This window comes from Eurosta solidaginis, chromosome 3 (assembly GCF_040869045.1).
Source record: "Eurosta solidaginis isolate ZX-2024a chromosome 3, ASM4086904v1, whole genome shotgun sequence".
NCBI classification, from domain to species: Eukaryota; Metazoa; Arthropoda; class Insecta; order Diptera; family Tephritidae; genus Eurosta; species Eurosta solidaginis.
In genome coordinates, this window is record NC_090321.1 from 19938515 (window position 1) to 19965439 (window position 26925).

Sequence of the window (26925 nt, forward strand, 5' to 3'; positions counted from 1 at the left end):
ATCTATATGTAGACGATGTCCTTACAGGCGCTGATACTCTAGAGGAGTTAAAGCAACGCAAATTCGAATTAACCCAATTATTAGCGATGACCAAACTCGAACTCACTAAATGGAACAGCAACTGCATTGAACTTTTCACAAACACAGATGAGAGAGCCATTCAGCATTCAGAGCCAGAGCGTTACTAGTACACTGGGATTGTTATGGAAACCAAGGTCAAATCAATTTTGCTTCCAATTTAATGACGAACCCCAAAGGAATACTACAAAGCGTTTGATTCTTTCAAAGACAGCAAAGAAATATGACTTACTAGGGCTTTTGAGTCCAGTTGTAATTCGATGCAAGATGCTTCTCCAAGCACTTTGGTTACACGGTGCCTCATGGGATGAGGAAGTGCCCAAGCCACTTTCCGGCCAGCATAGAAGATGATCTACCTACGCATTTACTTCACCGTCACAGAGAGACGAGCTGCACGGGTTTGCAGATGCCTCTGAGCGAGCTTATGGATGCTGGATTTATACCAGAATTTGGCACAATGGTACGTATAGAATTAATTTGCTTATTGCCGAGTCCAAGGTAGCTCCAGTAAAGGCTCAGTCTGTACCAAGGTTGGAGCTGTGCGCTGCATTGCTGTTAATACGAACATGGAAAAGGTTTGAAGTGACCCTCAAGCCGAATACGAACACAGTATATTTTTGGACCGATTCAACCACGGTCCTTCAGTGGTTAAAAACTCATTCCTCGACTTTTACTTCATTTGTCGCCAACCGGGTTTCGGAAATTCAGGAACTTTCGCAGCGCATCATATGGCGACATGTACCATCGAAGGATAATCAGGCCGATTTAATTTCACGCGGCTGCAGTGCTGCTGATCTATGTAGCACAATATGGTTCTCTGGCCCATTATTCCTTAGTAAGGAGTCAAAACATTGGCCGGAGCTGGTAGTCATCACCGACGCACCAGTGGAAGAGCAGCGTAAGCCCAAACCACATTGTAAATGATATCGTCAATCGAAACTCCTCATATATCCGCATCCTTCGCATAATAGCATTTATTCATCGCCTATGTAACACAATTCCACCTCAAAGAAATATGCAAATACAAGATGAAGAACCCATTTCTGCTGCGGAACTCAATGATGCATTCAATTTGTTGCCGTAACCTTACAATGCGATTTATAGTCTTCGAAAATTAATGCAATAGAGAACAATAAAGATATAACTCCATCGTTTGAGAAACTGTCGCCACTCTTGTGACAACTGCAAATATTTAAGAAGATGCACACCGCTGTTAGATTAGGCGGACGATTGTTGCAAGCACCTATTCCAATAGAAGCAAGATGCCCGCTAATACTGCCTCACGACCATCCTTTCATAATCCTCTGTATAGAGTACTTACATCGCACAAATCTTCACACTGGACCGAAGGTTCTATTAGGTCTGCTCCGACAGCACACTTGGATTGTGAGGGTTAGGGAAACTGTACGCAAGGTTGTGCGACAACGTGTTCATTGCTTCAAATATCGACCAATATTGCAACAACAAATCATGGGACTCTTACCAGCGGATCCATTTCATACAAAGCAGCCATCTTATATTTGCGAAGTGGATTTTTGTGGACCTTTCCTTAACAGTTGCCATATTAGGAGTAAAGTTCCGTACAAAACCTATGTGGCGATCTTTGTATCCTTTTCGACTAAAGCAATACATATGGAATTAGTTTCCGATTTAAGTGCCCATACTTTCATATACTGTCTCAAACGATATATAAACTGGCAGGCGTTCCACATCGAATTTACTGTGACAACGCAACAAATTTCGTGGGGGCTCACAAGAAATTGCAAGATTTTTACCAGCTCTACTTGAGCGATCAAGGGTGAAAGGAAATTTCACAGGTTTCGAATTTCATTTTATCCCACAGCGATCGCCGCATTTCGGTGGGCTCTGGGAAGCTGCTGTTAAGTCAGCAAAGCAACTTTTTACCAAACACTTATCCCAAGGTGGTCTCAAGTATGAGGAACTCTTGACAGTCATAGTTGAAGCAGAAGGCATTCTTAACTCTCGTCCATTGGTAACAATGTCAAACAATCCTAATGATGGAAGCGTATTGACGCCATCTCACTTTCTTATTGGTGAAGCGATTAGGAGCATACCCGAACCCAATTGTGACACCAACAAGCTATCACATTTATGACGATGGCAATGCATTACCCATATCAAAAAACTGTTTTGGCAATAATGACGACGTGACTACCTTCATGAGCTACAGCAGCGATCCAAATTGCTAACTGACCAAGCTAATGTAGAACTTGATTAGCTTGTACTTTTATATGAAGATATTATACCATCTAACCAGTGGCCATAAGGCCGAATTACCAACATTATCCCAGGTCCAGACAAAAAGGTCCGAGTAGTGGAAATTAAAATAACAAGGGGAATTCTCCGCCGACCAGTTCATAAACCAGCCCCATTTCCATCAGGCTATTGAAAGGATCCTTTCAACGGGGACAGGATGTTCAATCGGAATTGACTGGTCACAAATGTTAACTGTATAGTATGGTAGCGCCATGGCTTGGGATAATTCCCAGTCACACGGAGCATTGGTTAAAATATTGTGCTTTAAGGTCTTCGTTATTCTTCTTTATCATTATAATTTGCTTACAGTCGTTTTCGTACACTTCTTCAATAAAGTTCGTTTATTCTTCAATCGTATGTTCTTTTTTTTTACAAGAAACACCCATCAATATCACTATCGGAGACTTTGGATATAGTTAGCTCAACAATAGTTCATAATACAACCAAGTAAGGAAGGCTAAGTTCGGGTGTAACCGAACATTACATACTTAGCTGAGAGCTTTGGAGACAAAATAAGGGAAAATCACCATATAGGAAAATGAACCTAGGGTAACCCTGGAATGTGTTTGTATGACATGGGTATCAAATAAAAGGAGTTTATGAGTATATTTATGAGATATCGCCATAAAGGAGGACCAGGGGTGACTACAATTTGTTTGTACGAAATGGATATCAAATGAAAGGTGTTAAGGAGTATTTTAAAAGGGGGTGGGCCTTAGTTCTATAGGTGGACGCCTTTTCGAGATATCGCCATAAAGGTGGACCAGGGGTGACTCTACAATTTGTTTGTACGATATGGATATCAAATTAAAGGTATTAAGGAGTATTTTAAAAGGGAATGGGCCTTAGTTCTATAGGTGGACGCCTTTTCGAGATATCGCCATAAAGGTGGACCAGGGGTGACTCTACAATTTGTTTGTACGATATGGATATCAAATGAAAGGTGTTAAGGAGTATTTTAAAAGGGAGTGGACCTTAGTTCTATAGGTGGACGCCTTTTCGAGATATCGCCATAAAGGTGTACCAGGGGGGTGACTCTATAATGTGTTTGTACGATATGGGTATCAAATTAAAGGTATTAATGAAGATTTTGAAAGGGAGTGGCCCTTAGTTGTATATGTGAAGGCGTCAATAAACCAATCCAATCACCATGTCTCATCCCTTTTTTCGTATTTGGTATAGAATTATGGAATTTTTTTCATTTTTCGAAATTTTCGATATCGAAAAAATGGGCGTGGTCATAGTCGGATTTCACCCATTTTTAACACCAAGATAAAGTGAGTTCAGATAAGTACGTGAACTAACTTTAGTAAAGATATATCAGTCTTTGCTCAAGTTATCTTGTTAACGGCCGAGCGGAAGGTCAGACGGTCGACTGTATATAAAAACTGGGCGTGGCTTCAAACCAATTTCGCCCTTTTCACAGAAAACTGTTATCGTCATAGAAGCTTTGCCATTACCAAATTTCATAAGGATTGGTAAATTTTTGTTCGACTTATGGCATTAAAAGTATTCTACACAAATTAAATGAACAAGGGCGGAGCCACGCCCATTTTGAAAATTCTTTTATTTTTGTATTTTGTTGCACCATAACATAACTGGAGTTGAATGTTCACATAATTTGCTTATATACTGTAAAGATATTGAATTTTTTCTTAAAATTTTACTTAAAATTTTTTTTTTTTTTAAGTGGGCGTGTTCTTCCGATTTTGCTAATTTTTATTAAGCACACATGTAGTAATGGGAGTAATGTTCCTGCCAAATTTCATCATGATATCTTCAGCGACTGCCAAATTACAGCTTGCAAAACTTTGAAATTACCTTCTTCTAAAAGTGGGCGGTGCCACCCCCATTGTCCAAAATTTTACTCATTTTTGATTCTGCGTCATAAGTTCAACCCACCTACCAGGTTTCTTTGCTTTATCCGACTTTGGTAATTTAACTATGACATATACAGAAAGCCAACGGCCACCGACACAATAATACATAATACCTTAAATCATCCCCAACAGCATAAAAATGCAGCATTAAGGCATTTGGTACATAGACTTGAAAGAACATCTCTTACACAAGAGGCATATAAGAGGGAGCTTTAGGTCATATATAACATCGCTTCAAACAACGGATATAAAAAGGCACTAGTAGATAAGCTCGGAAGGACAAATGGAGAACCAAAAAGAAATAATGAAAAGGAAAATAAAAGCTGGACGACTATGACACATACTGGAAAAGCAACATGTAAATTGGCAAACTTCTTTAAAAAATACAACATTAACGCAGCATTCAAAACATCGAACAATCTAGGGCGAAAACTAAGAACTAGCACTAATTCAGAGGATCCGTTTAGCAGCAACGGCGTATACAAGCTTACCTGCGGATGCCAACATAGTTACATAGGACAAACAGGTCGGCAAATAAGAACGAGGTTCAGAGAACATATTAGAGATTACAAAAAAAAAATACGGAATCCAAACATTATACCAGGGTCTAACTTCGCGAATCACATGTTCGAGAATGAATGTTCCCCAGCAAACATCAATAAAACAGTTAGGGTTCTTCACATACAAGCAAAAGGTCGACGTCTCAACGTACTCGAAAATATAGAAATCTACAAACAGAAAACATACGACGGTAGAATAATAAACGAACAGATTAACGCACCAAAACAACAAACCCACAAAGAAGGACTAACGACTAAAATTACGGATTTTTACCTGCCTCAGTCAGCCTCACAAATCGATCAGTAAAAACCTACATCGGTTCTGAATGAACACACATACACATAACTAAATATACACAAGCATCAATTTTTGGCAATACCTGCTCATGAACTATAAATACAAGACAAACGACAACAACAGATCAGAACGAAAATCGACACTGATGATGGCACAACGCCGAAAACGGTTTGTCTCAAAACCAAATTTGACAAGCGATGACGGAAAATCGTTCCAATATACATAATTTTTCGATCACTTTTTGGAATCATTTTGGGTCGTGTATAAAAAATAAGCAAACACGTTTCCTTCTAAATTTCAGGAATTTGAACAATAGTTTAAGTTAAAGCAATTTATACAAAGGAATTTTTTTTTACTCGACCTTTTTTAGCTTGAGTAAATTTTTTGTTTGAAGTGCCTAATTAAAATTTCAATGGCCTTAATGATGAAAAATACAAAATATTTATACAGCTTTTTGAAATGACATTTCTATAGAAATTTCTTACTATATTAGCTTTATATTTTTTATGAAAAGAACAAAGCGTAAACTTAATTAGTTTTATTTGTTTCTAAACTGCTATTATGTGCGCACGCTTTTAAACCTTACATAAGAGGAAACATGAGCAACAGACTGAGCGAATATTAGCAGCGTTCCATTGAGCCATCGAGCTCTGAATCACGATCAAATCTCATTAGAAGGGTAAGGATCAGTACTTTGAGTGTTGGCAGCACTCAACCGATGTGTACACATGTTAGGGTGCCTGTTATTTTCAACCTTTTTTCCCCAATCGATCCATAAACTTTTACTATAGATGGATCACAGCCATTTCTTCCTTAACTATCAAGGCAATCAAAATTAAATGCATGCAAAACTACCCAGAGCTGATGCACCTAACCAAATATGGTTATGTGGGAAGGTGGATCTTGCACTCCTACTTAGAGGTTCGTTTAGGACCACTAGGAAGTAATCTGTTTGGACGAATGTGCCGCCATCCGGTATTTCTGACAGCACTCACACTGGACAAAAATGTCGCCGAGTTATAGATTAAAGAACGCCCCGTTTCAGAAGTTTTTCCGAAAAACGCCCTAGCTCAACTGAAAATTTATCGAATTTGTGCTGATATAGGAATTTTTTTGAAACAAAGTGTGAGATAGATAGAGTAGTTTAATCATAAATAATACGCCTAGCATTTCTCTACGACTAGCGAGAGTTGGAAGATTGATAAGCTTTAACCGACTAGTATAAGGTGGAAGATTATATGCAGAGTTCCAATGAAAACTCCTTGAAGAAAAAAGTAAAAATTGCTTCTGTATTGACTCAAGCCTATCTGCATGAACTTGATATCGCGGATTCCAGACTATTGATCCGTATTCTAACTAATGTGGTAAAAAGGGCTTTGGTTACATAATGGTCACTAAATTCTTTAGACCATCTCTTCACTAATGATAGAAGACCTCTAGCCTTATTGGCAGTAGTCATAATATGAAGGTTGAAACTAAGTTTAGCATCCATCGTGACTCCCAAGTCAACAAAATAATTTACTGATGCAAGACAAAAATTATCAACTACGTAAGAGGTTGTTGGCAAAGTTCTCCGAGAGAGGCACATGAACTTACATTTATTGATGTTCAGCGGCATTGAATTCGCGTTGCACCATGCAACGAAGCATAGGACCTAAAAAGTTTTACATCATCAGCATACATTAAAATTTTGGAATATTTTATTATGGTACAGATATCACTAATAAATAGCAAGAACAAAATTGGACCGAGGTGACTGCCCTGTGGGACGCCAGAGGGAACATTAATGACATCTGAAAGAGTATTTTTAAAAATTACTTGTTGCGTTCTACCGCAGAGATACGAATATATCCACTGAGTGAGACCATGTTGGAAGCCAAGTCGATCCAGCTTGTAGATAAGTAAGGAGTGGGATACTTTGTCAAATGCTTTACTGAAATCAATGTAAAAAACATCGGTGTGAAGATTTTCTCTAAATCCATTAGAAAAATGAGTTGTGAATTCAAGTAGGTTGGTAATGGTAGATTTGCCTTTACAGAATCCATATTGAGAGTCTGCAATCAATGCAGAAATGGAAAATGTTAGCTGATTGGTAACAATGGCTTCAAATACCTTTGGGATGACAGACAGTTTTGCAATTCCTCGATAATTTTCTACACATGACCTACTGCCGTTTTTGTGGAGGGGTATTAGAAAAGATTCCTTCCAAGCAGCAGGAAAAACTCCTTGTTTTAGGGAAATGTTGAATAAATCAGTCAGCTTTTTTTTGAGAAAACATGTGGAAATTATAAATATGTAAGAACCTCTTCTGGAGATATTGATGGAATATTAATTGCGTTATGTGAGTTAAGTTGATACGGGTTTTCACTAGACAAAGAAATTAAGTCAGCGGAATAGTTAGATTTGAAAAATTGTGCAAATAAGTTAGCAATATCTTGATCGTCGCTAGAGAAATCATCACGGTACTTCATACTATTTTTTGAAGTTTTTAATTTAAAATTTTTATAACCAAATCTGAGTAAAATAATAAAATGTACCAAGACGGAATATTTAGATATGTTTTTGCTATGTAAATGTATCCCACTCAGCACTAAATAATGACTAAATAATGAGTTATCATACAATTGAAAAAGAAATAATCAATAATGAATACTTTTGATGATGAAAAACTGAAAAACATTTTTCAATCACTTTTTGGAATCATTTTTGAAGTCCTTTGATGATTAAATTTTAATATTTCATAAAAATAAACAAAAAGAATAATCAAATATGCTTACCTTTTGATGAACAAAAACTGAATATAACTTTCATTATAGTGATCAAAAATTTATAATCATTTTTAATTCAGCTTTTTGAATCTTTTATGAATATTGTTGACTGAATAATGAAATTTATACTTGTTAAAATTTTACTTTGCATTAAAAATCTTATTTTTTTCACATACACATAGTTTTTCAATCATAAAGCTAAGAAAAATATATAAAAATTTTATTATTAACACAAAAGATATTATTCAAGACAAAAAATTATGTAAAAGCTGCTCGTGACCGAACATTTCCCAAACCATTTCTCCACCTTCGGCTTCCCAGAAAATACATAATGGTTGGAAAATACAAAGGTTGTGAGCTATTTGAACCCCAGGTAAGTGAAACTATCTTGACATACATCCCGTATGATATCCGTATTTTAAGAGGTATACGATAATATCTAATGTTGGATGTTGTAGTCGCAGGTGTATATCGGTCAAGTTTGTTTGCGAGTTACCTGTGGTTCGAATATTTCACTGCCGCATGCTTTCTTCCCCTGATGAAATACGATTATTATGTAGTATCTTATTTTGAATGAGATATAAAGAATACATAAATGCATGAAAATCGCATTCACAAATGATTAAAAAATCTCTAATTCCAAACTGTAACATTTTTTTTTTTTTGTGGCTGAAAAACTTCACAAAAGTTGAAGCTGTGAACGTGACCCCACTTTCTAAATTTTTAATACGAAAAAATAAAACGTCAAATAAAACTACAGTGGAGACAATACCTCTATATCCTTTTTTGATTCTTTTGAACGAAACTTAGTTCAGGGGCCGAATCGTAAAATACGATCCGTGATCGAATGCGGTTTTTTTAACACAATGGCTCCGAAATGGTGTATTGGATTATTGAAATACGAGCCGGACCCGTGCGCATCTTGCACTACAAATATAAAAGTCTGATATCAGATATCAATAGAAATCAGCTGTTCTATCTAACTTGCATGCGCTTGTAGTGTTCGTTCTAATCAAATATTCACAATAGTGCCATAGTACAGATAGATTTCTTTGTGTGCTCATAATCTTTTATTTTTAACAAATTATTTTAATAAAGTATAGCTAAACAAAACGACTACGACTAATAATGCCCAAAGCTCGCTAATAACACGAATCGCCATCTTTACAAACAAAACTTTATTTATAGATTTGGATTCCAAATAAGAGCGAAAAAGGGACCCGTACATAAAAACAGCAATTAGAAATAATATATATGACAGCTATGAACTAGGGACAACGTGCACTCACTAGATCCATAACATATTGTTACGAATATTAGCAACACTAAGGGGTACTGTCATCTCTAAGCCGAAGCTAAACAGTGATATCATGCACATCCATAAATCAATCATTATGTATCTACATCAGGCATCGGCATTTAGTGGCACAATTGTGCACTCTCAATTCACACGTATTCTTATTCTCTTTAGTTTAGTAGTCACTGAGCATTTTGCGCAGCAACATCGTTTGTACGCGTCGCTCGCTGTTGACGAATGTTATTAGCAAGCAACAATCAAAGATCGTTTGTTAATTTTTTCAATGCGCACAAGCGAAAAATATTTAATGTTGACCAACCCTTTGCGCAAATACAATGTATTTAATTGTATAAGCCTTTTCCTTCCTATTGCGCACATTAAAAATATAATAAACAAGTAAGGAAGGCTAAGTTCGGGTGTAACCGAACGTTACATACTCAGTTGAGAGCTGTGGAGACAAAGTAAGGGAAAATCACCATGTTGTAAACAGAACCTGGGGTAACCCTGGAATATGTTTGTATGACATGTGTATCAAATGGAAGGTATTAAAGAGTATTTTAAGAGGAAGTGGGCCATAGTTCTATAGATGGACGCCATTAAGGGATATCGCCATAAACGTGGACCAAGGGTGACTCTAGAATTTATTTTGTACGATATGGGTATCAAATGAAACGTATTAATGAGTATTTTAAAAGGGCGTGGGCCTAAGTTCTATAGATGGACGCCTTTTCGAGATATCGCCATAAAGATGGACCACGGGTGACTCTAGAATTGGTTTGTACGATATGAGTATCAAGTGAAAGGTGTTAATGAGTATTTTAAGAGAGCGTGGGCCTTAGTTCTATATGTGGACGCCTCTTCGAGATATCGCCATAAAGGTGGACCAGAGGTGACTCTAGAATTTGTTTGTACTATATGGGTATCAAATGAAAGGTGTTAATGAGTATTTTAAAAGGGAGTGGGCCTTAGTTCTATAGGTGGACGCCTTTTCGGAATATCGTTATAAAAGTGGACCAGGGTTGACTCTAGAATGCGCTTGTACAATATGGGTATCAAATGAAAGGTGTTAATGAGTATTTTAAAAGGGAGTGGGCCTTAGTTCTATAGGTGGACGCCTTTTCGGGATATCGCCATAAACGTGGACCAGGGGCGACTCTAGAATGTGTTTGTACGATATGGGTATCAAATTAAAGGTATTAATGAGGGTTTTAAAACGGAGTGGCCCTTAGTTGCATATGTGAAGGCGTTTTCGAGATATCGACCAAAATGTGGACCAGGGTGATCCAGACCGTCATCGGTCTGGTACCGCTAATTTATTTATATATGTAATACCACGAACAGTATTCCTTCCAAGATTCCAAGGGCTTTTGATTTCGCTCTGCAAAACTTTTTCATTTTCTTCTACTTCTTCTTCTACTACTTCTTTTTTTTCTAAAGTTATATTTTGCGTCAATAGACCAATACAATTACCATGTTTCATCCCTTTTTTCGTAGTTGGTATATAATTATGGCATTTGTTTCATTTTTCGTAATTTTCGATATCGAAAAAGTGGGAGTGGTCATAGTCGGATTTCGGCCATTTTTTACACCAATACAAAGTGAGTTCAGATAAGTACGTGAACTGAGTTTAGTAAAGATATATCGATTTTTGCTCAAGTTTTCGTGTTAACGGCCCGGCGGAAGGACAGACGGTCGACTGTGTATAAAAACTGGGCGTGGCTTCAACCGATTTCGCCCTTTTTCACAGAAAACAGTTATCGTCCTAGAATCTAAGCCTCTACCAAATTTCACAAGGATTGGTAAATTTTTGTTCGACTTATGGCATTAAAAGTATCCTAGACAAATTAAATGAAAAAGGGCAGAGCCACGCCCATTTTGAAATTTTCTTTTATTTTTGTATTTTGTTGCACCATATCATTACTGGAGATGAATGTTGACATAATTTACTTATATACGGTAAAGATATTAACTTTTCTTTTACAATTTTAATTTAAAAAAATTTTTTTTAAAAAGTGGGCGTGGTCGTTATCCGATTTTGCTAATTTTCACTAGGCATACATATAGTAATAAGAGTAACGTTCCTGCCAAATTTCATCATGATATCTTCAACGACTGCCAAATTACAGCTTGCAAAACTTCTAAATTACCTTCTTTTAAGTGGGCGGTGCCACGCCCATTGTCCAAAATTTTACTAGTTTTCTATTCTGCGTCATAAGTTCAACTCACCTACCAAGTTTCATCGCTTAATCCGTATTTGGTAATGAATTATCGCACTTTTTCGAATTTTCGAAATTTTCGATATCGAAAAAGTGGGCGTGGTTATTGTCCGATATCGTTCATTTTAAATAGCGATCTGAGATGAGTGCCCAGGAATCTACATACCAAATTTCATCAAGATACCTCAAAATTTACTCAAGTTATCGTGTTAACGGACAGACGGACGGACATGGCTCAATCGAATTTTTTTTCGATACTGATGATTTTGATGATGGGTATATCTATCTCGATTCCTTTATACCTTCACAACCAACCGTTATCCAATCAAAGTTAATATACTCTGTGAGCTCTGCTCAACTGAGTATAAAAACGATCTTGTCTTGTTGCTTGCTAATAAGCGAATGAACTAAGCAAACCGATGCATCAAGTGATGTGCGCGATTATCGCGCTCGCACTAACACATCTGCATTTCCAATTTGCCGATGCCTGATCTACATAAACGAATCAATAGTTGCGTCTACACATATGTACGTACAAGCAGCGGAGAAGCAACACACAAACACATGCATATATCTTATCTAAGGTGCTCGCAAGAGAGGGCAATAATTTGTGAAAGTATTACTCACGCGCATATGAGAAGCTATAAACATAGTTGTGGCTGGTGATTTTGTAGCTGATAACTAACTAGTAATTTCTGGAATGGAAAAGCCTAGAAGTATGCAACGAGAAATCAAAAAGTATAAAAGGCCGCGACAATAGAGGCGCGAGAGTTTAGTTTCATTTAAGCTATCAATCAGTAAGCGAAATATAAGTGTTATTGTGAAGTACTTTAATAAAGGCCATTTTGCATTATTGAAGAGTGGAGTTATTTATTCAATAGTTTAGTGATTCGAACTTAGCAGTAGGTTACAATATTATGACTTTTTTGAATAATTGGCTAGCCTAATTTTTATCGCTTGAGTGAAAATAGTTTTTGATCCGTGATCGTATAATACGATTCCATATCAGAATGGTATGTACTGTACCGAATTTAGTACAATTCCTCTTATTTTACACCTTCTACTAACGATCGTATCACTAAATTGTTGTTGATTGGTCGTGCCTCAGCTGGTGCCGCTTTTATACTCTCGTTGGCATATTTCTAGGCGTTTCTATTTCTAGAATTTTCCTCTTGTTTACCATCTATACATTTATCAGCTATAACTACAAATGCACGATTATAGTTTCTCGCATAGCCATATGCGCGTGTATATGTGAGTGATACTTCCACCGATGATTGCCTACTTTTGGCAGTATCTCAGATATATGCATGAGTTTGTGCGTTTCTCTCCGCTGCTTGTATGGACACATGTGTAGACATAATGATTAATTTGTTTACATACATACAAGTGTGGCAGCTTGCTTTATTGTTGTTGTGTCTTTATTTACTTAGTATCGGATTAGTGATGTGAGTATCACTTAGTGTCACTAATATTCGTCACAGTATTATTGCGCAGCCTTATAAAACTATTAAGCACTCAAAGCCAACAACAGCGTTTCAAGTGCACAGCTGGGTATGTAAAGTTCGGTTTCACCCGAACTTAAACTTTCTTATTTGTTATATTTTATTAAATTTTCGTTATATCCACCGCCATTTTGGCATACAAGTCACTTCAATTTCCTATTGAAAATGTTTGGTTTTTAAGCTTTCAACAAATCGCGACGCCGACGGAAATACCAAAGAAAATCGTATAGCCAAGCACGAAAATGCTTTAAAATATAGTTGGCAACATTCAAGTGGGGCCCACACATGCAAAAAAAGGAAAACGAACGATAAATATAAAATAAATGAAAGAAAATTATTGACAAAGATGGCAGAGAGAGCAAAGGCGAAAGCATGATGAAAATGTGAGCAAAGAGAAAAACTACATAATGGATGAAGTAGTGAAGGGTGGTAAAACCAGAATCAACCCCCGGGCGGTGTTGGCTCATCAGATGTGTGTTGGGATGACCAAGTTTCTGGGTATTCAACAGGAACTGTTCGGTTAGCATTTCATTTCTATCCCTGATGGGGAGTATTCTCGCCTCATTATGTAGATGGTGTACTGGGGACATAAAAAGACAAACCGTAGCGGTTCTGAGGGCAGTGTTTTGGCAGGCCTGTAGCTTCGTCCAGTGAGTAGTCTTTAGGCTTGGCGACCATATCGTCGGTCCAATGCCAATGTCACGAATGTGCATATTTGATGTTTTGAGAAAAACGCGTAAGACATTGTTAAAAATAGAGATTTCATTTTGTATTTTTCAACCACCATTGTATTTTTCACCACGCTTTTTACTGTGAATTAAATTATTCTGTTAATAACTTAAATTTTATTATAGTTTTATTTTGGGGTGATTAACTATAAATGATTGTTTGACCTTCTACTACTGTTATATAAGCTCTTTTTTATTGCAAAGCATTTTCTATTTTTTAGTTCGGTTAGCTATAAAATCGTGTTTTTTTAGTTTTTTAAACTATTATTTATTTTTAATTTTTTAGTTCAAGTAACTTTAAAAGTTTTAGTCGAGAGTGATGAAACCTCGAAACGCCAGCGGCCCATGGATGAATCCAACCCCACGGCACCGAAAGGGGCCAAGACGCAGGGAGGCTGGACGCGGTCTTTCGCCGCGGCATTATAGACGAGAGCAGTGAAGATGGCAGGATCCCGAAACAACAGTGGAAGTGGATCGAGGCCGCGCTCGCTACGGTGGCCGTTACGGTTAAAAAAGACAACCCTGGTCCACCGCCATCGTACACCGATGCAGGGTGGTTCCAGGGCAATGTCAAGCTAATTGCCTGTGACGACGCCAGGTCGGTAAACCTCTATAGGGCCGCCGTCACGCTGATAGGAGTGGTATATCCGGGCGCGCGCCTCAAGGTAGTGGAGGCGCGTGATATCCCCTCACGACCAAGGGCTAGAACCTGGGTTCCAGTGACGCCAACGGACCCAGCTGACATCCTGGAGCTGCTCCAGGAGTACAACCCGCCAACCCGGGTAAAACCGGGCTTGTCCTCTTCACGAGGAGGTACAAAGTACCAAATCCTACACCGCCAAGAATTGGGGATACGTTCTTAGCGTTTAGCGATCAAGTCAAGCATTTGGGAGTCATTCTGGATAGGAAGCTATTATGGAGTGACCATATAGTGGAGCGATCCAAGAAGGCAGCAGCATAGCTGTTCACCTGCAAGAGGGCAATTGGCACCTCCTGGGGATTCCCCCCTAAGGTGACCCACTGGATTTACACAGCCATTGTGCGCCCGGTTCTTCTTTATGGTGCCTTGGTCTGGTGGCCTGCACTACCTAAAAGTACCTATCTTAAAATGCTTCAAAATGTGCAACGGAGTTCGGAGCTCTGCATTACAGGGGCTCTCGGCTCCACTCCATATTCCGTTACATACATACATTGATACATAGATAAATACAGGCCAAGCTAATAAAAGCGTGTTAAAAAGGGCTCCAGTATGCTCTTTCGTAGATGTGCCATGCATCCACTTCTATCATTAATAAAGGAATGCGTTTTTCGCATTATGTGCAAGGTTTCAAATCTATGGTCATTTGGGGTGGTCATAAGTTCAAATGACCTTATGTCCGTTAACCTTATGTCACCCCACCATCACATTGTCATCGAGCCTTGATACGTGTGCAAATTTTCAATCAAACTTGTGGCCATTCAAAGTGGAAATAAGGCCAATTGACCTTATGGCCGTTGACCTTATGTCACCACACCATCACATTAATGCATTGTCATCAATCCTTGATACGTGTGCAAAGTTTCAATCAAACTTATGGCCATTCAAAGTGGTAATAACGCCAATTGACCATACGGCCGTTGACCTTATGTCACCACACCATCAGGTTAATGCATTGTCATCGAGCCTTGATACGTGTGCAAAGTTTCAATCAAACTTATGGCCATTCAAAGTGGTAATAACGCCAATTGACCTTATGGCCGTTGACCTTATCTCACCACACCATAACGTTAATGCATTGTCATCGAGCCTTGATACGTGTGAAAAGTTGCAATCAAACTTGTGGCCATTGAAAGTGGTAATAAGGCCAATTGACCTTATGGCCATTGACCTTATCTCACCGCACCATCACATTAATGCATTGTCATCGAGCCTTGATACGTGTGCAAAGTTTCAATCAAACTTATGGCCATTCATAGTGGTAATAACCTTATGTCACCACACCACCACATTAATGCATTGTCATCGGTCCTTGATACGTATGCAAAGTCTCAAATTAATCAGACTTCTAGAAACCGGTGAGAATTAAGCTCAAAGATTCCGTTACATACATAGATACAGGCCAAGCTAATAAAAGCGTGTTAAAAATGGCACATTCGTGACTTTGGCATTGTACCGACGATATCGGGGACGTGTAGCATGCAATCGGCAAGCCAATTGCTTTGTAAATGGTAATGAGCGTTTCTTTATCTTTTTCCCAAGTACTGCCAGCAAGAGATTTAAGGATTTTATTACGGCTCTGGATTTTCGGTACAATTGCGGCTGCATGCTCACCAAAATATAGATCCTGATCAAACGGCACACCCAAGATTTTGGTGTAAGTGCTAGTAAGTACAGAGGGTACGCTGTTACAAATGTTCCACAAAAATCCAAATCAGCATAGCCACCCTGTTGTTTCGACATTGATCCAGATAGATATCAAGATCACAGCGTTGTTGTTGCATTTGCATGTTAAAATTTTATCAATATCTGTGTCATATTTCATTGAAACTCAACTATATTTTATCAGGAGGATAGCGATTCTTTCGATAGCTTCATTTGATATTTTCGCTCTCATCAACACAGGGTGATCCACGACCACTTATATCTATAAATAAGAGTATTTCCTAGATCAAATTACGAAACACTATAGGTAAATAACGTAAATAAAACTTTTAATTTTTTTGCAAATTATTGAAAATAAGTTATTTTTGATGGTCATTTGCAATATTGACAATAAAATCCGGACCATCAAGCAACACGTCCTTGATTTTTGACTTCATTAGGCTTTCAATAAATCAATAATGAGAAAATTAGGAATTTATATTTTGTGTGGAAGATTGAGTTTAATAAGGGCTTAAGGCGGGGTTTTTCAGTGCGAGTTTAAACTCCAGTTAAAGTTGACTAGCTTAAGCGGCCGAAGTGACAGGGTTAAACTCTAGTCAACTTTAACTAGAGTTTAAACTCGCACTGAGAAACCCGGCCTTAATGTAGAAAACTTGACAAATTATTTCATTAGCTCTATGGCCGAAATAAGTATTGGAAATATAAACTTTTTTCTTTAGCCAATTAAGGAACTCTTTTTTTTTTTAACCGAAATTAGATACATTTAATTAATCATACAAACTTGGGAAGGTGTCTTAACGCTTCGAGTAGGTAGACGGCATAAAACTACATTTTATAAACGAAAAAATCGCTATTTTATTGCACAAGTCAATTAAGGCAGCACTTTTGAACCGTTAGGTTATTTTAAGTATTTGCACATCCATTTGTATTGAGTATTTGCCGCCAAAAGCTAACCAAGAAAGTAAAGAAGGGCGCGTTTTAGTCGAAACTTTCTTGAGTGCGAAAAGCTTGGCGCTTATTTAAATAATGAAAACGTGTATAGAGATGTGCCTACTATGTACATTGATAAGTATGTGATTTCTAACTGACTATTTAAGCATTTGCTAACATTGGTTACGTTAATTGGTAAGCGTTAACGACGTTGACTTTTGTTTTGGCCTTAGCAATTATTAGAAATGTCTATTATTATACTCAGTTGAGCAGAGCTCACAGAGTATATTAACTTTGATTGGATAACGGTTGGTTGTACAGGTATAAAGGAATCGAGATAGATATAAACTTCCATGTATCAAAATCAGCAGTATCGAAAAAAATTTGATTGAGCCAGGTCCGTCCGTCCGTCCGTTAACACGATAACTTGAGTAAATTTTGAGGTATCTTGACAAAATTTGGTATATAGGTTCCTGGGCACTCATCTCAGATCGCTATTTAAAATGAACGATATCGGACTATAACCACGCCCACTTTTTCGATATCGAAAATTTCTAAAAATCGAAAAAGTGCTACAATTCATTACCAAAGACGGATAAAGCGATGAAACTTGGTAGGTGATTTTAATTTAGGACGCAGAATAGAAAATTAGTAAAATTTTGGACAATGGGCGTGGCACCGCCCACTTTTAAAAGAGGGTAATTTAAAACTTTTGCAAGCTGTAATTTGGCAGTCGTTGAAGATATCATGATGAAATTTGGCAGGAACGTTACTCCTATTACGATATGTATGCTTAATAAAAATTAGCAAAATCGGAGAACGACCACGCCCACTTTAAAAAAAAAATTTTTTTTAATTGAAATTTTCACAAAAAATTGAATATGTTTACAGTATATAAGTAAATTATGTCAACATTCAACTCCAGTAGTGATATGGTGCATCAAAATACAAAAAAAAAAGGAAAATTTCAAAATGGGTGGCTCCGCCCTTTTTCATTTGATTTGTCTAGGATACATTTAATGCCATAAGTCGAACAAAAATTTACCAATCCTTGTGAAATTTGGAGGGGCTTAGATTCTAGGACGATAACTGTTTTCTGTGAAACAGGCGAATCGGTTGAAGCCACGCACAGTTTTTATACACAGTCGACCGTCTGTCCTTCCGCTCGGCCGTTAACACGATAACTTGAGCAAAAATCGATATATCTTTACTAAACTCAGTTCACATAATTATCTGAACTCACTTTGTATTGTTATAAAAAATGGCCGAAATCCGACTATGACCACGCCCAATTTTTCGATATCGAAAATTACGAAAAATGAAAAAAATGCCATAATTCTATACCAAATACGAAAAAAGGGATGAAACATTGTAATTGGATTGGCTTATTGCCGCAAAATATAACTTTAGAAAAATCTTTCTAAAATGGGTGTGACACCTACCATATTAAGTAGAAGAAAATGAAAAAGTTCTGCAGGGCGAAATCAAAAGCCCTTAGAATCATGGCAGGAATACTGTTCGTGGTATTACATATATAAATAAATTAGCGGTACCCGACAGATGATGGTCTGGGTCACCCTGGTCCACATTTTGGTCGATATCTCGAAAACGCCTTCACATATACAACTACCACCACTCCCTTTTAAAATTCTTATTAATACCTTTAGTTTTACACCTATATTGTACAAACACATTATAGAGTCACCCCTGGTCCACCTTTAAATCGATATCTCGAAAAGGCGTCCACCTATAGAACTAAGGCCCACTCCCTTTTAAAATACTCACTAACACCTTTCATTTGATACGCAAATCGTAAACAAATTCTAAAGTCACCCCTGGTCCACCTTTATGGCGATATCTCGAAAAGGCGTCCACCCATAGAACTAAGGCCCACTCCCTTTTAAAATACTCATTAACACCTTTCATTTGATACCCATATCGTATGTGCAAACGCATTCTAGAGACATCCCTGGTCCACCTTTATGGCGATATCTCGAAAAGGCGTCCACCTATAAAACTAAGGCCCACTCCCTTTTAAAATACTCATTAACACCTTTCATTTGATACCCATATCGTACAAACAAATTCTAGAGTCACCCCTGGTCCACCTTTATGGCGATATCTCGAAAAGGCGTCCACCCATAGAACTAAGGCCCACTCCCTTTTAAAATACTCATTAACACCTTTCATTTGATACCCGTATCGTACAAACAAATTCTAGAGTCACCCCTGGTCCACCTTTATGGCAATATCTCGAAAAGGCGTCCACCCATAGAACTAAGGCCCACTCCCTTTTAAAACACTCTCTAACACCTTTCATTTGATACGCAAATCGTAAACAAATTCTAAAGTCACCCCTGGTCCACCCTTATGGCGATATCTCGAAAAGGCGTCCACCCATAGAACTAAGGCCCACTCCCTTTTAAAATACTCCCTTTAAAAAACGCATTCTAGAGTCATCCCTGGTCCACCTTTACGGCGATATCTCTAAAAGGCGTCCACCCATAGAACTGAGGCCCACTCCCTTTTAAAATACTCATTAACACCTTTCATTTGATACCCATATTGTACAAACGCATTCTAGAGTCATCCCTGGTCCACCTTTATGGCGATATCTCGAAAAGGCGTCCACCTATAAAACTAAGGCCCACTCCCTTTTAAAATACTCATTAACACCTTTCATTTGATACCCATATTGTACAAACGCATTCTAGAGTCATCCCTGGTCCACCTTTACGGCGATATCTCGAAAAGGCGTCCACCCATAGAACTAAGGCCCACTCCCATTTAAAATACTCATTAACACCTTTCATTTGATACCCATATTGTACAAACGCATTCTAGAGTCATCCCTGGTCCACCTTTACGGCGATATCTCGAAAAGGCGTCCACCCATAGAACTAAGGCCCACCCCCTTTTAAAACACTCATTAACACCTTTCATTTGATACGCAAATCGTAAACAAATTCTAAAGTCGCCCCTGGTCCACCTTTATGACGATATCTCGAAAAGGCGTCCACCCATAGAACTAAGGCCCACTCCCTTTTAAAATACTCATTAACACCTTTCATTTGATACGCGTATTGTACAAACAAATTCTAGAGTCACCCCTGGTCCACCTTTATGGCAATATCTCGAAAAGGCGTCCACCCATAGAACTAAGGCCCACTCCCTTTTAAAACACTCATTAACACCGTTCGTTTGATACCCATATTGTACAAACGCATTCTAGAGTCATCCCTGGTCCACCTTTACGGCGATATCTCGAAAAGGCGTCCACCCATAGAACTGAGGCCCACTCCCTTTTAAAATACTCATTAACACCTTTCATTTGATACCCATATTGTACAAACGCATTCTAGAGTCATCCCTGGTCCACCTTTATGGCGATATCTCGAAAAGGCGTCCACCTATAAAACTAAGGCCCACTCCCTTTTAAAATACTCATTAACACCTTTCATTTGATACCCATATTGTACAAACGCATTCTAGAGTCATCCCTGGTCCACCTTTACGGCGATATCTCGAAAAGGCGTCCACCCATAGAACTAAGGCCCACTCCCATTTAAAATACTCATTAACACCTTTCATTTGATACCCATATTGTACAAACGCATTCTAGAGTCACTCCTGGTCCACCTTTATAACGATATCCCCAAAAGGCGTCCACCTATAGAACTAAGGCCCACTCCCTTTTAAAATACTCATTAACACCTTTCTGGCGGCCACCGTGGTGTGATGGTAGCATGCTCCGCCTACCACACCGTATGCCCTGGGTTCACACCCCGGGCAAAGCAACATCAAAATTTTAGAAATAAGGTTTTTCAATTAGAAGAAAATTTTTCTAACGGGGTCGCCCCTCGGCAGTGTTTGGCAAGCGCTCCGGGTGTATTTCTGCCATGAAAAGCTCTCAGTGAAAACTCATCTGCCTTGCAGATGCCGTTCGGAGTCGGCATAAAACATGTAGGTCCCGTACGGCCAATTTGTAGTGAAAAGCAAGAGGAGCACGACGCAAATTGGAAGAGAAGCTCGGCCTTAGATCTCTTCGGAGGTTATCGCGCCTTACATTTATTTTTTTTTTTTTAACACCTTTCATTTGATACCCATATCGTACAAACAAATTCTAGAGTCACCCCTGGTCCACCTTTATATCGATATCTCGAAAAGGCGTCCACCTATAGAACTAAGGCCCACTCCCTTTTAAAATACTCACTAACACCTTTCATTTGATACGCAAATCGTAAACAAATTCTAAAGTCACCCCTGGTCCACCTTTATGGCGATATCTCGAAAAGGCGTCCACCCATAGAACTAAGGCCCACTCCCTTTTAAAATACTCATTAACACCTTTCATTTGATACCCATATTGTACAAACGCATTCTAGAGTCATCCCAGGTCCACCTTTATGGCGATATCTCGAAAAGGCGTCCACCTATAAAACTAAGGCCCACTCCCTTTTAAAATACTCATTAACACCTTTCATTTGATACCCATATCGTACAAACAAAGTCTAGAGTCACCCCTGGTCCACCTTTATGGCGATATCTCGAAAAGGCGTCCACCCATAGAACTAAGGCCCACTCCATTTTAAAATACTCATAAACACCTTTCATTTGATACCCGTATCGTACAAACAAATTCTAGAGTCACCCCTGGTCCACCTTTATGGCAATATCTCGAAAAGGCGTCCACCCATAGAACTAAGGCCCACTCCCTTTTAAAACACTCATTAACACCTTTCGTTTGATACCCATATTGTACAAACGCATTCTAGAGTCACTCCTGGTCCACCTTTATAACGATATCCCGAAAAGGCGTCCACCTATAGAACTAAGGCCCACTCTCTTTTAAAATACTCATTAACACCTTTCATTTGATACCCATATCGTACAAACAAATTCTAGAGTCACCCCTCGTCCACCTTTATGGCGATATCTCGAAAAGGCGTCCACCTATAGAACTGAGGCCAACGCATTTTTAAAATACTCATTAACGCCTTTCATTTGATACCCATATCGTACAAACAAATTCCAGAGTGACCCGTGGTCCACCTTTATGGCGATATCTCGAAAAGGCGTCCACCTATAGAACTAAGGCCCACTCCACTTTAAAATACTCATTAACACCTTTCATTTGATACCCATATCGTACAAACAAATTCCAGAGTGACCCCTGGTCCACCTTTATGGCGATATATCGAAAAGGCGTCCACCTATAGAACTAAGGCCCACTCCATTTTAAACTACTCATTAACACCTTTCATTTGATACCCATATCGTACAAACAAATTTTAGAGTCACCCCTGGTCCACCTTTATGGTGATATCCCGAAAAGGCGTCCACCTATAGACCTAAGGCCCACTCCCTTTTAAAATACTCATTAACACCTTTCATTTGATACCCATATCGTACAAACAAATTCCAGAGTGACCCCTGGTCCACTTTTATGGCGATATCTCGAAAAGGCGTCCACCTATAGAACTAAGGCCCACTCCACTTTAAAATACTCATTAACACCTTTCATTTGATACCCATATCGTACAAACAAATTCCAGAGTGACCCCTGGTCCACCTTTATGGCGATATATCGAAAAGGCGTCCACCTATAGAACTAAGGCCCACTCCATTTTAAACTACTCATTAACACCTTTCATTTGATACCCATATCGTACAAACAAATTCTAGAGTCACCCCTGGCCCACCTTTATGGCGATATCTCGAAAAGCCGTCCACCTATAGAACTAAGCCCAATCCCTTTTAAAATACTCATTAACACCTTTCATTTGATACCCATATCGTACAAACAAATTCTAGAGTCACCCCTGGCCCACCTTTATGGCGATATCTCGAAAAGCCGTCCACCTATAGAACTAAGCCCAATCCCTTTTAAAATACTCATTAACACCTTTCATTTGATACCCATATCGTACAAACAAATTCCAGAGTGACCCCTGGTCCACCTTTATGGCGATATATCGAAAAGGCGTCCACCTATAGAACTAAGGCCCACTCCATTTTAAACTACTCATTAACACCTTTCATTTGATACCCATATCGTACAAACAAATTCTAGAGTCACCCCTGGCCCACCTTTATGGCGATATCTCGAAAAGCCGTCCACCTATAGAACTAAGCCCAATCCCTTTTAAAATACTCATTAACACCTTTCATTTGATACCCGTATCGTACAAACAAATTCTAGAGTCACCCCTGGTCCACCTTTATGGCAATATCTCGAAAAGGCGTCCACCCATAGAACTAAGGCCCACTCCCTTTTGAAACACTCTCTAACACCTTTCATTTGATACGCAAATCGTAAACAAATTCTAAAGTCACCCCTGGTCCACCCTTATGGCGATATCTCGAAAAGGCGTCCACCCATAGAACTAAGGCCCACTCCCTTTTAAAATACTCCCTTTAAAAAACGCATTCTAGAGTCATCCCTGGTCCACCTTTACGGCGATATCTCTAAAAGGCGTCCACCCATAGAACTGAGGCCCACTCCCTTTTAAAATACTCATTAACACCTTTCATTTGATACCCATATTGTACAAACGCATTCTAGAGTCATCCCTGGTCCACCTTTATGGCGATATCTCGAAAAGGCGTCCACCTATAAAACTAAGGCCCACTCCCTTTTAAAATACTCATTAACACCTTTCATTTGATACCCATATTGTACAAACGCATTCTAGAGTCATCCCTGGTCCACCTTTACGGCGATATCTCGAAAAGGCGTCCACCCATAGAACTAAGGCCCACTCCCATTTAAAATACTCATTAACACCTTTCATTTGATACCCATATTGTACAAACGCATTCTAGAGTCATCCCTGGTCCACCTTTACGGCGATATCTCGAAAAGGCGTCCACCCATAGAACTAAGGCCCACCCCCTTTTAAAACACTCATTAACACCTTTCATTTGATACGCAAATCGTAAACAAATTCTAAAGTCGCCCCTGGTCCACCTTTATGACGATATCTCGAAAAGGCGTCCACCCATAGAACTAAGGCCCACTCCCTTTTAAAATACTCATTAACACCTTTCATTTGATACGCGTATTGTACAAACAAATTCTAGAGTCACCCCTGGTCCACCTTTATGGCAATATCTCGAAAAGGCGTCCACCCATAGAACTAAGGCCCACTCCCTTTTAAAACACTCATTAACACCGTTCGTTTGATACCCATATTGTACAAACGCATTCTAGAGTCACTCCTGGTCCACCTTTATAACGATATCCCCAAAAGGCGTCCACCTATAGAACTAAGGCCCACTCCCTTTTAAAATACTCATTAACACCTTTCTGGCGGCCACCGTGGTGTGATGGTAGCATGCTCCGCCTACCACACCGTATGCCCTGGGTTCACACCCCGGGCAAAGCAACATCAAAATTTTAGAAATAAGGTTTTTCAATTAGAAGAAAATTTTTCTAACGGGGTCGCCCCTCGGCAGTGTTTGGCAAGCGCTCCGGGTGTATTTCTGCCATGAAAAGCTCTCAGTGAAAACTCATCTGCCTTGCAGATGCCGTTCGGAGTCGGCATAAAACATGTAGGTCCCGTACGGCCAATTTGTAGTGAAAAGCAAGAGGAGCACGACGCAAATTGGAAGAGAAGCTCGGCCTTAGATCTCTTCGGAGGTTATCGCGCCTTACATTTATTTTTTTTTTTTTAACACCTTTCATTTGATACCCATATCGTACAAACAAATTCTAGAGTCACCCCTGGTCCACCTTTATATCGATATCTCGAAAAGGCGTCCACCTATAGAACTAAGGCCCACTCCCTTTTAAAATACTCACTAACACCTTTCATTTGATACGCAAATCGTAAACAAATTCTAAAGTCACCCCTGGTCCACCTTTATGGCGATATCTCGAAAAGGCGTCCACCCATAGAACTAAGGCCCACTCCCTTTTAAAATACTCATTAACACCTTTCATTTGATACCCATATTGTACAAACGCATTCTAGAGTCATCCCAGGTCCACCTTTATGGCGATATCTCGAAAAGGCGTCCACCTATAAAACTAAGGCCCACTCCCTTTTAAAATACTCATTAACACCTTTCATTTGATACCCATATCGTACAAACAAAGTCTAGAGTCACCCCTGGTCCACCTTTATGGCGATATCTCGAAAAGGCGTCCACCCATAGAACTAAGGCCCACTCCATTTTAAAATACTCATAAACACCTTTCATTTGATACCCGTATCGTACAAACAAATTCTAGAGTCACCCCTGGTCCACCTTTATGGCAATATCTCGAAAAGGCGTCCACCCATAGAACTAAGGCCCACTCCCTTTTAAAACACTCATTAACACCTTTCGTTTGATACCCATATTGTACAAACGCATTCTAGAGTCACTCCTGGTCCACCTTTATAACGATATCCCGAAAAGGCGTCCACCTATAGAACTAAGGCCCACTCTCTTTTAAAATACTCATTAACACCTTTCATTTGATACCCATATCGTACAAACAAATTCTAGAGTCACCCCTCGTCCACCTTTATGGCGATATCTCGAAAAGGCGTCCACCTATAGAACTGAGGCCAACGCATTTTTAAAATACTCATTAACACCTTTCATTTGATACCCATATCGTACAAACAAATTCCAGAGTGACCCGTGGTCCACCTTTATGGCGATATCTCGAAAAGGCGTCCACCTATAGAACTAAGGCCCACTCCACTTTAAAATACTCATTAACACCTTTCATTTGATACCCATATCGTACAAACAAATTCCAGAGTGACCCCTGGTCCACCTTTATGGCGATATATCGAAAAGGCGTCCACCTATAGAACTAAGGCCCACTCCATTTTAAACTACTCATTAACACCTTTCATTTGATACCCATATCGTACAAACAAATTTTAGAGTCCCCCCTGGTCCACCTTTATGGTGATATCCCGAAAAGGCGTCCACCTATAGACCTAAGGCCCACTCCCTTTTAAAATACTCATTAACACCTTTCATTTGATACCCATATCGTACAAACAAATTCCAGAGTGACCCCTGGTCCACTTTTATGGCGATATCTCGAAAAGGCGTCCACCTATAGAACTAAGGCCCACTCCACTTTAAAATACTCATTAACACCTTTCATTTGATACCCATATCGTACAAACAAATTCCAGAGTGACCCCTGGTCCACCTTTATGGCGATATATCGAAAAGGCGTCCACCTATAGAACTAAGGCCCACTCCATTTTAAACTACTCATTAACACCTTTCATTTGATACCCATATCGTACAAACAAATTCTAGAGTCACCCCTGGCCCACCTTTATGGCGATATCTCGAAAAGCCGTCCACCTATAGAACTAAGCCCAATCCCTTTTAAAATACTCATTAACACCTTTCATTTGATACCCATATCGTACAAACAAATTCGAGAGTCACCCCTGGTCCACCTTTATGGCGATATCTCGAAAAGGCGTCCACCTATGGAACTAAGGATTACTCGCTTTTAAAATACTCATTAACACATTTCATTTGATACCCATATCATACAAACGCATTCTAGAGTCACCCCTGGTCCACCTTTATGGCGATATCTCGAAAAGGCGTCCACCTATAGAACTAAGGCCCACTCCACTTTAAAATACTCATTAACACCTTTCATTTGATACCCATATCGTACAAACAAATTCCAGAGTGACCCCTGGTCCACCTTTATGGCGATATCTCGAAGAGGCGACCACCTATACAACAACCACCACTCCTTTTTAAAAATACTCATTAACACCTTTCATTTGATACCCATATCGTACAAACAAAGTCTAGAGTCACCCCTGGTCCACCTTTATGGCGATATTTCGAAACGGCGTCCACCTATAGAACTAAGGCCCACTGCCTTTTAAAATACTCATTAACACCATTCGTTTGATGCCCATATTGTACAAACAAATTCTAGGGTCACCCCTGGTCCACCTTTGTGGCGATATCTCGAAACGGCGCCCACCTATGGAACTAAGGATTACTCCCTTTTAAAATACTCATTAACACCTTTCTTTT

At 39.1% G+C, this 26925-nt stretch overlaps 1 protein-coding gene across 4 annotated transcripts in view; it reads right to left on the reverse strand.

The window, feature by feature from the left end:
* Nucleotides 1-26925, reverse strand: part of LOC137246270 (retinol dehydrogenase 12) — a 192340-nt gene that overhangs the window by 157768 nt on the left and 7647 nt on the right. The window contains exon 1 of one of the 4 annotated variants that reach the window (XM_067777379.1): nucleotides 7871-8059. The exons of the other annotated variants lie outside the window; for them this stretch is intronic. The gene's annotated coding sequence lies outside the window, so the exon portion shown is untranslated. Of the gene's footprint in view, nucleotides 1-7870; nucleotides 8060-26925 lie in introns of those variants that run through there. 4 annotated transcript variants of the gene reach the window in all.